Genomic DNA, 14916 nt, shown 5'->3' on the forward strand with positions numbered 1-14916 from the left:
GAAGTGTTGACGATCACGGGAAAAGGCGCGAAAGCGCGCTTTTCCAACCGGTGGAGCTCGCGCACACAAGCATATTTGCGCGAGACCTGTCCGTTCGCCGTGACGGCGTCCCAAGCGAATCCTTACGCACGCAGCCGCCGAAGGAGCGTTGAGCGTTGACCCGGATCGCCGGCGTCGAACGCACCGGGAAACGCTCGCTTACATCGGCGCGGCACGGGAGTGCATGTGGGCTCGCTGGCGTATAACGGGGAGGACAAGTAAACAAAGAGAAAAAGAAAGAAAGAAGAAGGAAAGGTTACACGGTTGCGGATGCGAAGAGCCCGATCCGAGGTCGCTAGCCGCTTCCCGTCCGGATACGACGACATCCTTGGCGCAATAGCCGTGTGGCGACGTTTAATTACAGCCGTGCGCGATGTCCTTTCGGGCCTCGCATTTGTGTTAACTCAGCAGCTCGGTGGTGGTACCGCGAGGACGCCGTTTCGGTTTCAGTCTTCCAGGGAGCCGGGGCGAGCGGCACAAGTCGTCCTCAACCAACTCTGTGACAGATTTTCACAGAATTCGCAGGTGAAGGCTATAAACCGGGGCAGCATTACGTGGTTCTGAAGAGGGGGTAGGGTGTTTCGGTGCCACATTTCTTCGCGCTGGTGGAAGCAACTATAGTGCAGCGTGTATCAGTATGGTGGTTGGGCGGTGCAGAATGTATTTATCAGGCTATAAATACACGAGTTTCTCGCAACATTTACGAGCTCTACTAAGTAATGTTAGTCGCAGGTGTATCGCTTCTCCTTTTAGGTCAGGTATCGTAATTATGCACACCGCGGCCATTATGGGTGACAGCGGTAATCTTTAAAATGCGCCTATACAGATTGGACAGGTGTTATACCGGTCGAGGCTTACTGTAGACGCAGGAACGACACATAAAGAGGGGCGAGGGAGGCGGGGAAAGGGGGGGGGGTATTAGTAGGTGTAGCGGTTGATTGTTTCGTGATTGGCAGGCACCACCAGCTGTTGTTTCGAAACAATAGAAGCACTGCTGTGGAGCAGAACCTAGTAACATATTTCTTTGAGCTAGACATAAACGAGATGTGAAAGGCGGTGATTTCAACTTGAAAAGAAACACCCCGTTTGCTACACCTTATACCAGGGAAGGGGCAAGACGAGAGAGAAAGTTGGAAATAAAACAGAGAAAGGATATCCAGCATGCACGAAATAAAACGCGGGAGTAGTCCGCATTTATATCAGTTGAGGGTAGAAAGGAGGAGGAGGACGAACGAAAGAGAGAACAGAAATGCGTCTGGTTGGCTACCCTATGCTCTGGGGGGACGGGAAAGTCGGCAATAGAAAGATGTGATAGAGAGAGAAGACTTGGAGGGCCTGAGCAAGTCAAAGGCGTTCACGTAGGCCAGTCGCCGTCAGGAAAGACAGAAGTGCCTTCACAACTTTGTGGGCCAACGAGCGATGGGGACGGTCTTCAAGAAGCACCTGCACGGACAATGGGCGATCGTCCAGTCGTCGCAATGCGATAGATAATGTTTGTCTTTCGGACTGAAACCGAGGACAGGGGCGCAATAAATGTTGAATGTTAATTCTCTTCGACGCCGCGGAGGACGCACTCATTACTGTCGGTCATTCCAATCAAAGTAGTGCACGACTCTCCCAAGCACTCCCAAGCCACTCCCAAGCACAGCCGGTACAGAAGCGATGCCTAAGCGTCGGTGACGCCCGGGCGGAGGTCGGAGTTGGAGCGCAGGGTTCACTTCGTGCAACCTGGTGCGCCTTATATTTGGAGCGTTCCACTCTATTAACGAAAGCTTGCGTGCCAGGTGATGAAGCTGCCTTGCAGCGTCTGTCCTGGAATAAGGAATGGGAACGTTGTGTTGTTCTTGATGTGACTCTTCGGCCAGCTTTGTCTGCGTGATCATTTCCACTGATCTCGCAATGGCCAGGCAGCCACTGGAAAACAATTTCGTGGCCTTTCTGTTTGACGTCGTGGTGATGTTTGACAACTTCTTACGTTAACTGTTCTTGAGATCGGAGAACTGACTGCATATTGTGTAAAGCCGATCTCGAGTCGGAAAACACGACTCACGTACCAGGACTCTCTGCGTCAATAAATTGAAGCGCAGTGCGTAGAGTCAAGAGTTCTGCAGCCGTGCACGTCGTGACATCTGACGTCTTGAATCGCAAGGTTATGCCTCTCGTCGGTATGAACACAGCACCACCAGAAGTGGTCAACGTAGTCGATCTGCCATATAGATGTTTACGTGCCTACTACATCTCTCGTACAACAGAGGTAATCTCAATTGTTTCAGTGCAGACGGTGATAGATCTTACTTTTTTCTGAAGTCCCGGAATTCTGAGGTGCACCTCAAGTCGGCACGATTACCATGGACGAGACACCAGCCTGGCCGCAGGCGTGTGCTTCGATGTAAGCGAGGCTCGAAATGCACTGACGGTTGTGCTACGTGCGGGGTCTTTCCAAGGTGAGTGCGGCGAGGTGGCGGGAAAGAGTCTGGGCAATGTGCCCGACATGTGCACGCATTATCTCAAAGGCGATGTCCGTCGTGATTGAATAATCTTGAAGCAATGGCAATAGCTTCAGCCGTTGACGCAGTGCGTGGTAATCCAGAGCATATCCCCAGAGCTTGGGCATGAACGCTCTGAATTGCACGCAAATTCGTTTTGCAGGTGTTGGATATAGCAGGTGGGCTGCACCGGAGCAGGAACCCAACAAACATTGCCCTGTACAGCTGTAACGTAGATTGCGTGGACACTCACATGTTCTTTCCCGCGAGGAACTTGAACAGATGGCAAATAGCAATCACTCGCTTTTTTACGTGGTTCACGTGAAGTGTCCATGAACCAGTCAATGTCAATCACAAGCCCCCAAAACCCGTGGCTTCTGCCGGACGATATCACTTGTCCGTTGATTGAATTGTGGCATGCATACATTGGCTTCCAGGTAAATGCCACTACTGCGTAGAGTAGCAGTCCATTGATCCCATTCCTTTGTGACAAGTGTATAGAGGCCATCGTCAGCCTCGAACGCGGCCGGCCGCCGAGACGAGCAAGCACGGTTGCGATCGAGCGATCGAGCGATTTGCGCTGTCTCCCTCGAGCAACTTCGTGAGTATGCGAGCGAGCAGCTCGTGTGTCAACGCGAAGCTATCAGCTATCAGCTATCACTGTACACTCCATAGAAATCTATTCGATGTAAGCGCGAGGGCATACTCGCAGACGCTCGAGGCACTAACGGCGCTGTACTTATCTCTTCCTTTTTCTCTTTTAAAACCACTCATCAACGGACGCTCGAGCCTTCTCGCAGTAAGCAATGTTACTACATAGAGGTGCGTTGGCGTGTTTTCTACACCATGAACCAAGAGCACCAAGCGACCAGCTCTTCCGAGGCCCATGTTCTAAACGGGCTTGCAAAGGGCCTTAGGCCAATTCACCGCTCTGTTTCGATGCAACATTTATCTACCGCAACGTCATTTTCCAACGAGCAGAAGACGCAATCGGCGACGGAGAACGCCGCCGCGCGTTCCTCGGCAACAACGAAGACGCCCGAGGTGGATACCGCGGGAGTGGCCGCCGATCCCACCGTCGCCAATTTTCCCTCCCGACAACGAGAGGTAGACACTCCGACCGGGGAAAGGGTGGAGGAAGATGCTACCCCGAACATGTACGACGACAAAACTGACGACGACACAGGTGGCTGTTGGAAGACACTCATACATAAGCGACGCATCCGTCAAACGCACGCTAAGACGCAACACTCCGAGAACATCTTGGGCATTCCGGATGCCTCCCAGCCTATCGTACGCAAGCGCAATCGGAATCAGAACCTGTCTCAACTTCCTTTGCACGATGAAAAGATAATTCTGCGGCCTCAAGGAGGACTTTGCCTCGATAAGTGGACGCGCCCAGAACTCGCCAGTGCTCTATGGAGTGCAGCCGGCTTGACCACCGACGATCGTCAGGACATCATATTCCGACTGCGACCTCAGCAGAACTTGGCAATCATCAGCACACCCCAGTCACACGTAGCCGACGCATTGTACAAGGTGAGGGAGCTGAACCTTGGTCAGCGGGCCATCACAACATATTTTGCGGCTCCAGACAACTCATGCAAGGGAATTGTTCCTTGTCTTTTGCCCGGTACACCGTCTTCCAAGCTAGTGGATGAGCTTTTGGCTCCTGAAACTCAAATACTTCAAGCATGAATGATGGGTCAAACCAACGTTGCGTTGGTAACATTTGAAGGACTTAAAGTGCCTCGCTATGTGCGTTTCTATGGTGCAGAACTCCGCTGCTACCCCCATCGACCCCGCCAACTGGTCTGCAAGATATGTCACAAGCTCGGCCATTGGGCTGATTACTGTCCTACGCCGCACGTGGTCATTTGCGCGACGTGCGGGACTGACAACTCCACCCCGTCACATCCCTGCACCCCACACTGCAGATCCTGTGACGGGACCCACCCTACAGCGGATCCAAACTGCCTGCCGCGTGCTAGGCAGACACTGAACAAAGCTTGGGTGCGGAAAGCTCTAGAGAAAGAGCAGCGTGAACTTCAACCCTCTAGCGACCCGACCACTACCACAGATACGGCGGAGACCCGAACGTCGCGCACCCCAACGAAGGAGACCAGACAAGCCCGGTTGAAGACCCGTTCGAGATCCCGTCGCAAGTTCCGGACCCGCTCCAAGTCTCGGTCCCGATCCCGCGAGGCATCGGTGCGCCTCCCAGAGAGGCGCCTTCCTTCCCCATCTTCCCAACAACCCTACAAGAAGGCCCTGCAGACCAAAGCCCCAGCCAAGGTGACCCTGGTCCCTTCAGGGGTGCAGCGGACCCCGGGGAAGAAAACAGCAATGGAGGCGCCTCGGGAGGTATACGTTGGGCGGAAGATCCCCCAAAGCTCGATCCGCCCCGTAAATCTCTCCCTACCCCTTTCCCTATTACCGGTTCGTTATCAAATTCCGATCCTCTAATAGAAATAGCCCGCCTACGTCGTGACATGGAGGCGCGCTGTTAGCGCCTGCAAAAACAAATGGACGCGCTGGTGGCAGGCATGAGCACTAGTATGCAAGTGGCTCTGGACAGGATAGAACGCCAAATGGAGGCCCTTAAAATAGGGATTACGGAGCAAGTGAAATCCTGTATAGAGTGCACTTTCGCACGGATGCAAGTTCCTGAGCTTAGCGGTAACAACGAAAGCGCGCTTTCCGACCAAGGCTCTCGGCCGCAACCTTCAAATGTGGGCACCCGGCGCACGCATCCCTATGCACGTCCACCTGCTTCCTCTCGCGATGATGATGGCGCCGCGTAACGCGGAGCAACTAGTGGCGTGGCAGTGAAATTGTAGGGGATTCCGCCGAAAACGAGGTTCCCTACAGCAGTATATCGCCACATCCACGAACCCTCCCGATGTCGTCCTCTTACAGGAAGTCAATTGCACCCCTTCTTTATCCGGCTACAACACGCTCTCGGGTGTCTCTCCTCTTGTGGGAGCCTTAGTTTCGAAACATGTTACATGTAGTATGCATACCACTAACATTGACATTCCTGACCAAATATTGGAAATAATTACGCAAGGTAAACGCAGCGAGAGTCTGTTTATACTCAATGCATACAGTTCCCCCCGTTCGCAAACACACTGTTTTCAGCACCTACTAACAGAATTTGGTAAGTTTGGACGGGTTTGTGTGGTGGCCGGCGACTTTGCGTATACTGCATGGGGCAACGCTCCGTATACTGCATGGGGCTACGTTAAATCGCAGGCTAAAGGGACCCGTTATGGAATGCCATCTGTAACATGAGATATACACTGCTTACCGACCCAGAGCACCCCACTCGGATGGGCAACAGCGTATCTCGTGACACCTGCCCTGACCTTACCTTCGTGCGCAATACTGGCCCAGCCATTGCGCACGGGCCTTTAGAGGAGCACCTTGGTAGTGACCACTACATTGTGGCGACCACCTTGTCATTACGGGGTGCGCGCAAGCCCGAGCGAAATGTGCGTATAACGGACTGGGCGAAATTCACGGGACGTCGCCAGGAACCACCTGAGCGCCAAGGGTACGAACGCTGGCTTGACTCTCTCGCACAAGATCTTGAGGCCACCACGAGCACACTGCGCACCACAACCGAGACACCAGACATAGACCCGCATTTACTTCATCTTTGGAACGCCCGCAGAGGGTTGACACGACGATGGAAACGACAACGCCTCAACTGCAAACTTAGGAAACGTATAGATCAAATTACTCGGGAATCTCAGGAGTATGCAGAAGTCCTTATGAGGAATAATTGACGAGGATTTTGCGATCGCCTCTCAGGCACATTGAACACGGCAAAAACGTGGTCGATTCTTCGCTCACTCACGTAGATCCCACCACAACAAAGGGAAAACCATTTAAACAGCTGCACATCCTAATGCACGAGTACAGGGACGATGTCTCGACACTCCTCAGAGAGCTCGAGAAGCACTTCATACCCACAGGCCCGCCGCCGCAGTACCCTGACTATCCTTATGTAGGCGAGGCGAACGAATTGCTCGATACAGACATCACATCTGACGAGGTGCGGGTAGTCCTACAAGACCTACGCCGCAACACGGCACCGGGAGCCGACCACATCCGATTCGCCACCCTTCGTAACCTCAGTGACGCGGATATTAACCACCTCACCGATATCTTCAATGATTGCTGGCGCAAGGGCATGCTTCCCCAAGCATGGCTACCCGCCGACGTCACACTGATCCCCAAACCGGGCAAGCCTGTTAAGGTTGGAAACTTACGACCCATCTCCCTAACATCCTGCATTGGTAAGCTCATGGAGCATGTACTCTTGCGGCGTCTGCAGCCCTTCCTCGAAGAAAAATCATTCTTTTCAAACTCACAATTCGGATATCGGGCTCATCTGTCTGGCAAAGATGTGCTTTTACAATTGCGGGAGGAAGTCATAGTACCTCGGTCGTCCGCCCGAACGAGCGCACTCATCACCTTAGACTTAAAGGGGCATTCGATAATGTTGAACATGACCTCATCCTTCGCAATGTTGCACATTCTCACTGTGGAATTCGTAAGTACAACTATATCCGCGCATTTCTTCGAGATCGCACAGCCACTGTAGGAATGGGACCACATCGATCCGGTACGATTCGCCTTGTAGAACGTGGGACACTCCAGGGCTCAGTTCTTTCCCCTACTCTATTCAATACCGCGCTCGCAGGGCTCCCCCGGCTACTCGACCAGATTCCTGATGTCGCCCACGCTATTTATGCGGACGACATTACTGTCTGGTCGACACGGCGTTCCGACGGAGCCATCCAGGACCGACTGCAGCAAGCAGTCGATATCGATACAGTTTCCGAGTACGCGAGAAAATGCGGCTTAAGATGTGTTCCGGAAAAGTCGGAGCTCATAATCATTCGCCCCCGGAGCCGTTCCTCTACTCCCCTTATCACTGTGCACGTGGATGGCACACCGATACCACAGGTTAATCGTGCTCGTATCCTCGGCCTACACGCCCAAGCGGATGGCAGGTCAAACTACACTGTTTCCCTTCTATCCAGACAGATTGAGCAAATTCCGGCCATGATCCGGAGGGTCTCCAACAGGCGCTCGGGCCTTCGAGAAGAGGACCTGCTGCGCTTGGTGGAGGCATGCGTGATCAGCCGCCTTACATACCATCTCCCATTTCAGCGGTTGACACAAGCGCAACAACTTCGCATAGACGCAATGATTCGCAAAGCGACGAAGCTGGCCCATGGCCTCCCGAATTATACTTCCACACGCCGTCTCCTTAACTTAGGGACACATAACACACTAGGCGAGCTGCTAGAGGCACATTGGGTCAGCCATCGCCAGCGCCTCCTACTCACTCCTACTGGCCGCCATCTTCTCACACGGCTATAGGATACTCTGTCCCACCCCTTGAGTCTGAAACCCGTCCAACGATCTTGTCGTCAGCGATACGCCAAGCACTAAGTATTCATCCATTGCCACGTAATATGCACCCCGAGCATGACAAAGGGCGGCGCAAAGCCCATGTACGATACATTGGCCGCATGCTTGCAAACATCCCGGAAACACATACTTTATACACGGACACATTACGCACTCAAGAGGGCTATACCTCGGTAGTTTTGGATGGCACCGAATCCCTGAGAGACTCTGCTGCAATGCGCGGAACAAATGCTGCTTACGGAGAAATTCTCGGCGTTGCTCTTGCAATTCGATACGCCATCCGTGTTCCTGGGGAACTGTATATATTGACAGACTCGCAACAAGGATGCCGGGCGTTCCTATCAGGACATGGCATCCCGAGAGCGGCGCACCAAATTCTCAAACAGATCCCGCAAAATACACCAACCACACCTCCCCGCATCCACTTACTCTGAACCCCTGGTCATTCCTCGCTGCCGGGTAACGAACGCGCACATGCGGTTGCCCGAGAAATTTCCCTCCGGGCGACTCGGCGTGGTGAGGCGACTAGATCAGAGTGGGGGGTTCCTTTGCTCCGTTACAAAGACATACTCCATCATCATACACTCATTCGTCGCACCCACGCCGCACCACCGCCGTCCTTCTCGCGGGAGGAAGCAGTGGCATTACGCCAGTTACAAACCGCAGCTTTTCCCAATCTTGTCTCTCTCAATAAATTCTACCCACACTGTTATGCAGATCGTTGCCCTGGCTGTGGCAGCTCGCCCACAATCTTCCACGTCACGATTGAGTGCACTTCAAACCTCTTTCCTCCCTCGCCAACTCTCCTGTACCCTCTACGCAACAAATAGCTGTGGGACGATGTCCTCCACGACTCCGAGCTGTGATACAACGGGCTCGAAACATCGCCGGAATCATCTTAGGGACCCTGGACTGAGGGCTCCTCCCACACTGCTCTCGCCATTCAAATATTATTAATAAAGATGTTTTACTCTCTCTTTACATACAGTGTAACTGACGCCTTGCTGGCTCAACCTAGAATATATGCAATGAGAAAGACGGTGTTGTCACACGTCCCAGGATCCAGGAAGAGGGATGCCAGCGGGTATTCAGTCAGCCGTTACGGACGCCGGCAGAGAGTAACGCGCAACACCGGAGACGTCGGAAGGTCGAGGTGTCGCAAGGCCAGCGCGAGGTGCAATGTTTGTCGCGGGTATATGTCCGTATACGTATACACTTGCGACCGGCTCTTCCCACAGGCGCATTTAAGTGGCCGTTTCTCGGCGCGCAGGCTACGGTGTCCTGCAGTGAATTGCGCGCTCGCCGCGAGAGGACAGGGAAATCAAACAGTACGTTGCCTACGCTAAGCTGTAAATATCTGGCGAAACTTGTTCCGTACCCTATGACACGGGGCAATCGTTAGACCATTAAAAGAGACCATAACATATTCGCTCTTGCCGGAAGGAGACTCCTCTGCGGGATGGCCTATTAATACGTTGCCTTTGTCTTTCCTATCGCACCCGACTTCCGAGTTGAGGCTTCAGCTATAGCCGCCGACAACGTTCGTGGCTTCGGTGCCAAGTCCAGTTAGCCATTCTTTTTTTCGTGAGCGAAGGAAACCGTCGCTATGGTTGACTGATAATAACGCTATGCTATACTGCGCGCGAGGTCGTGGGTTCGATTTCCTCCACGGCGGTTGCCTTCTCGTGGGGGCAGAATGCATAAACGCCAATCTACGGGGGTGGTTCAATAAATACCAATGCATGACGCTCTGAAATATTTATTTCTGAAAATTATTCATCGACGCTTTTATGCCTTGCTTTATGTTCCTCAGTAAGTGAAATGCACACGTCCATCTGTTTCTATAACAAGCCTAGATAACATCAGTCAATCCATCTTTTGCCACTGTCTTAAAAATCGTCTCCTATGTTTTAACTACGCCTTGTTCCATGTCAAAGAGCTGTCATTTTTTTTTGTCATGGGTGCATAAAAAAAGAGTATGCCTCATCAGGACTGCGTATGGAGCGAATGAGGAAATCACGTTGGGAAAGGTACAAAGGGATTCACGCAGAAACTCCTCTAGGAATCGTCTAAGTATGTGTGAGCGTTGTGCCACTTGCTCGACTCCACGCATCCCGGTGTCATTATCAATGTTATCAAACTTGATCCGACTAGTATAAACGACGGCGCTGCGGCGACATGTACTGCGCGTACTGCAGCGCAAGGTGGCGCAAGGTGTATTGATGACGCAAGCAAACCACTGCAGGGGGTGGTGCCAGCGCGCTGAGGACTTTCCGATCGTTATAAGCCATTATCGCTCTTTAGCGCCTTATCATTCCGCGTCGAAGCATTATCAACCGCACTCTGGCGGTGGTTGCGTATGGCGCTGTCGCGCGGGCGCCATCTTGGAAGCTACCTGCGAATGCGCCGAGTGCTGATAGCTTCGTGTGCGCTGTGCTCTCGCCGCGTAGTTCGCGTCGAAGGGAGAGTCAGCACGAGGGTGAATTGGTTCATTGCTCGCCTGAAGATTCGGGACATGGCCTTTCATTGCAAGATTGCGGCTGCTAACCCGCACTCACAAGCACAGCTAGAGCTTGTGCGCATGGAACGAAACAAACCAACTCTAGGGAAGTTTTAGAAGCAATAGAAACCGACCAGTCGAACGACACGTATATCAGCTGCCCCTGAGTATAATATTCAGAAAGAGTGCGCCATACCTGTGCGTTTGATTTCACCTTGAGCGCACGCGGTGGTAATCATTTTCGTCCATTTGTTAATGTTTTGTTATTCTTTTCCTCGCCATGCTGCTGTCACAGCGCGTGCGCTAGTCAAAGCGCTTACTAAAGAAAGCCGCGTCTTTGAGCAATAAATCGACAGTTGCAGTTCAGCGCCTGCGTATGTCCTCATCTTTCATGTCTGCGTGAACGTCTTTTTCCTCTAGTGCGCTGCCCCACCACAATAGGCGCTGACTGCCCTGTCTGTCGGTCGGACACCTCGGCGTGTGCGTGTTTAGAAACTCGTCGGAGCGCGTCTGGTGTCCGCACGTGTCGCGGAAGCGTTCACACGGCGAATACGTCGGTTTCTCCTAGGTCGACGCTGCCGCGCGTGCAGAGGAAAGGGAAGTGCAGGGCGGCGGCGTCAACGTTGGCAGAGCACTATGTGAGCTGTCGGTGAACCGCTCCGATGCGCGCCAACAACGGCATAACGAAACCTTTGCACGTTTATTTGTACATCGAGGGAACGCACGCACGCGCGCACATGTATGTATGTATGTATGTATGTATGTATGTATGTATGTATGTATGTATGTATGTATGTATGTATGTATGTATGTATGTATGTATGTATGTATGTATGTATGTATGTATGTATGTATGTATGTATGTATGTATGTATGTATGTGTTTGTATGTATGTATGTGTTTGTATTGACACGTGTACTTATCTTTGTCGGGCGACCACGCTTCGCCGCCTAACAAATGCTATCACACAGCGCGGGACGCGCCTGCATGTATCCGAAGTTTCTGGAAAGTTATCGATGCTTCTATCCGCGGTCTGTTGTCGCCGAACCTGTGTTATCTGATTTCATCGCCTGACGTGAATGGTGTAGAACTCTGTGGAAGGCACGCGGGTCCCAACGATTAGTCTGGAACATTCGGTGACTGCTCTATAAGGGCCGACGCGCTTGACCTGCTGATCAGATTTCCGACGATCGCCGACCGTGTTCGCCGCTATCGTTGTGCTATAAGTGTAGCCTGTTTTTGTGGGCACAGGTTCGCCCAATAAAAGCTAGTATTCCACCATATTGCTGCTTTCTTCATCATCACTACCACGTGACAGTATGTATGTATGTATGTATGTATGTATGTATGTATGTATGTATGTATGTATGTATGTATGTATGTATGTATGTATGTATGTATGTATGTATGTATGTATGTATGTATGTATGTATGTATGTATGTATGTATGTATGTATGTATGTATGTATGTATGTATGTATGTATGTATGTATGTATGTATGTATGTATGTATGTATGTATGTATGTATGTATGTATGTATGTATGTATGTATGTATGTATGTATGTATGTATGTATGTATGTATGTATGTATGTATGTATGTATGTATGTATGTATGTATGTATGTATGTATGTATGTATGTATGTATGTATGTATGTATGTATGTATGTATGACACCTTTAGGACCTTTCTCTTTCCTGCAAGGAAAGACCAGCCCGCGCAAGACAGCGTCCCGAGGTTGTATGGCGCATGCGCGAAGTCGCTACACACCGCTCCACACGGTCTCAATGCTATGAGCGGGGAAAGTTAGTTTTCTTTTTACGTTGACGCACAATTTAAGGCGCCGGCTACTTCTTAGCTCTTAAATGGGTCTAGCCTACGACATACAGGGTTCAAGATTACATATCAGATAACCTTTTCATACAAGCACCAGAACTTGGCAAGCAACGTTCTCACAGTAACACTATGGCGTAAGAAATGCATGGTGCATACAGTATACAATTTAAATGACTGCTCAGTTCTGTAGAAGAAAGTCTTAAAAACACAAATGATACTATCGCCGAATAATGCAGTCTCTAGTCAGCGGGTGGAGCATGCATCGTGTATATTCATTATCACATTTAAGCGCAACAGAACAGTCAGCATAACATAATCCACAAAAAGATACATGTATACTTGAAACGAAAGGAACATTAAAAGCATTAATGACGACCAACAATGCCGCTGACTTCGAGAATAGTTTTTAATGCTTTTGAAGCGTTCTTCTGCAAAGCCGTTGTTGGCCAAGGACCCACAAGTTTCTTTAAACTGAAAGGTCCGCGCTGTAATGTAATTAGGGTTGATATAAGTCCGCGTCTTGGTGTGTCGTGATGTGGGCAATCCAGAAAGGTGTGATGTATATCTTCATCTACAAACCTATAATCACATTAGGGGGTTTCCGCACGGCCAATCCTATGTAAGAAATATTTTGTGTAGGCAGTGCCTAGCCTTAATCGATGAATAAAGACTTCCATACTTCTGTCTAATGACAATGGAAATTCGAATTCAGTAAACGAATAAATATAAATGGACGCCGACTTTTATTTTCTTGCTTAACTGAACATTTATATAACTCATTTTTCTGTGTTTGCCACTGTTTACCGAAATGTTGCTGTCTGATGTACGGTTTTATAGGAGGTCCCACTCTCAGTCTTGCCACTTTGAGAGCTCCTTCTGTATTTATATGTCGTATGCAATGTATTACATGTACTTCGATAATAAAAATCTTGAATCTTGAATATGATACAAATCCTATCTTTTAGAATTCCGGTCAAACCACGTATTTCTACATATTTTGAAAGACGTTACCCTTATAATGTAACATAATTCCTTCTTTGATATTGGGAGCGGAACCACATCATCTTTGAGGTGTGCTTGTCGTCGTGCTGCTTCATCGGCAGCTGTATTGCCAGGAATGTTACAATGCCCTTGTATTCACTGGAATGCTATTTCATGCTTCGCTTGGCTTGCCTTTGTGAGGTCTTTAAGTGTTTCTTATATTATACTATCACTGATTGTTTTTTCTTTTGTGCTTCAGTGTGTTAGGAGCGCCTGTGAATTGCTGAAAATTACCAATTATTGCGCATCTCTTACTGACGTTATAAATTTTATCGCGCATGGGATTGCGAATAGTCCAGCCATTGTGAACGAAGTCGCCCGAGATAACTTAAATGATTCTTGTTTATTGAGGTGCGGTGTAATGAGTGCTGAAGTTGAAGAGTTGGCTGTACTGGAGCCATCCGTATAGACGTGTCTGTATCCTGAATACCGCATATATATCTGGTAAAATGCTAGTTGTTGAGCAGCTTGAATGAACATGTTTCTTTTTCTGAATATCCCATCTACTGACAAATTGATTTTTGGAAGTGTAAGCAATCATGGAGGATATTCAACGTCTTAGTTCCAATATTCATTTCCTGGCAATATATGAAGATTTTCTCCAATTTCTTTATGAACAGAACTTCTATCTCGTTTCGTTATGTCTAGAGCCAATGGGTGGCTCTTATGCTGTGTTTGAAGATCAAAATAATGTAGGCATGTTTCTGTATACTTCTCATAACTGGAAATAGCGATTGGCGAGCCTCAGCTATTACAAGCCAGCTAGAAGTCGCTCGTGGAACTCGTAGACATATGCGTAGTCCTAAAGCTTAAAGTCGTTAAAGTCGCTCTTCTGACGTGTTGCAAAGTCCGTGCAGGACGGGCGCGTAATACACAATATTTTGTCATATCAATGCATTGTAAACAGCAGCATTGACGATGATCAGCCCCATGATAATACATGGAAAACTTAGGCAAACGGCGCTGGCGCGATTTCTGCGGCTCACTGTCTCCTCACACGTCTGTTCCGCAAATGTTTTCTAGTAATTAGTTCTTTGAGCGAACCCGTAACACAAAGCTTCCCATTTCGTGCTCCCGCTACAGCTCGGGACACGTGTGACATGATAGTTGGAGATTAATTTTGCGAGCTTATTTCCAGATCTGCTTTTTCATCACAATGTGCAGAATTTGATAATTCAGCAGTATTAGCTAAGCAGAAAACTAACTACTGCTTGCTATTGGGCATAACATCCTCAATTAGATCATGCTTTCACATTAAGCGAGCTTCAATGCGCAATTACATCATATCGCCAAAGGTCCGCTGCCGGGTCGGACGGCATTACGTACAATATGGTAAGAAACCTCGGGCCGACAGTTACAAACGCTCTCTTAGACATCTATAATAATCTATGGATAGAAAAAACTGTACCTGACTCATGGAAAGTCGCTCGAATAATCAATATTTCAAAAACCGGGTAAGACGCCCTTGTGCCTAGAATCCTTGTACCCAATTAGTTTGACTAGTTGTTTATGCAAATTAGCAGAGAAAATGATTGACGCGCGACTTCAGTGGTGGTGTAATGAAA

At 49.6% G+C, this 14916-nt stretch overlaps 1 protein-coding gene and 1 long non-coding RNA gene across 2 annotated transcripts in view; one reads left to right on the top strand and one right to left on the bottom strand.

Moving 5' to 3' along the window:
- The window catches only part of LOC135901297 (very long chain fatty acid elongase 4-like), a 35889-nt gene extending 27371 nt beyond the window's left edge, over window positions 1-8518 (bottom strand). Inside the window, exon 1 of the mRNA XM_065431034.2 lies at window positions 8403-8518. The gene's annotated coding sequence lies outside the window, so the exon portion shown is untranslated. The remainder of the gene's footprint in view (window positions 1-8402) is intronic.
- Window positions 1-14916, top strand: part of LOC139057481 (uncharacterized) — a 109671-nt gene that overhangs the window by 19207 nt on the left and 75548 nt on the right. The gene's annotated exons all lie outside the window — the stretch shown is intronic.

This window comes from Dermacentor albipictus, chromosome 3 (genome assembly GCF_038994185.2).
Source record: "Dermacentor albipictus isolate Rhodes 1998 colony chromosome 3, USDA_Dalb.pri_finalv2, whole genome shotgun sequence".
Lineage (NCBI taxonomy): Eukaryota > Metazoa > Arthropoda > Arachnida > Ixodida > Ixodidae > Dermacentor > Dermacentor albipictus.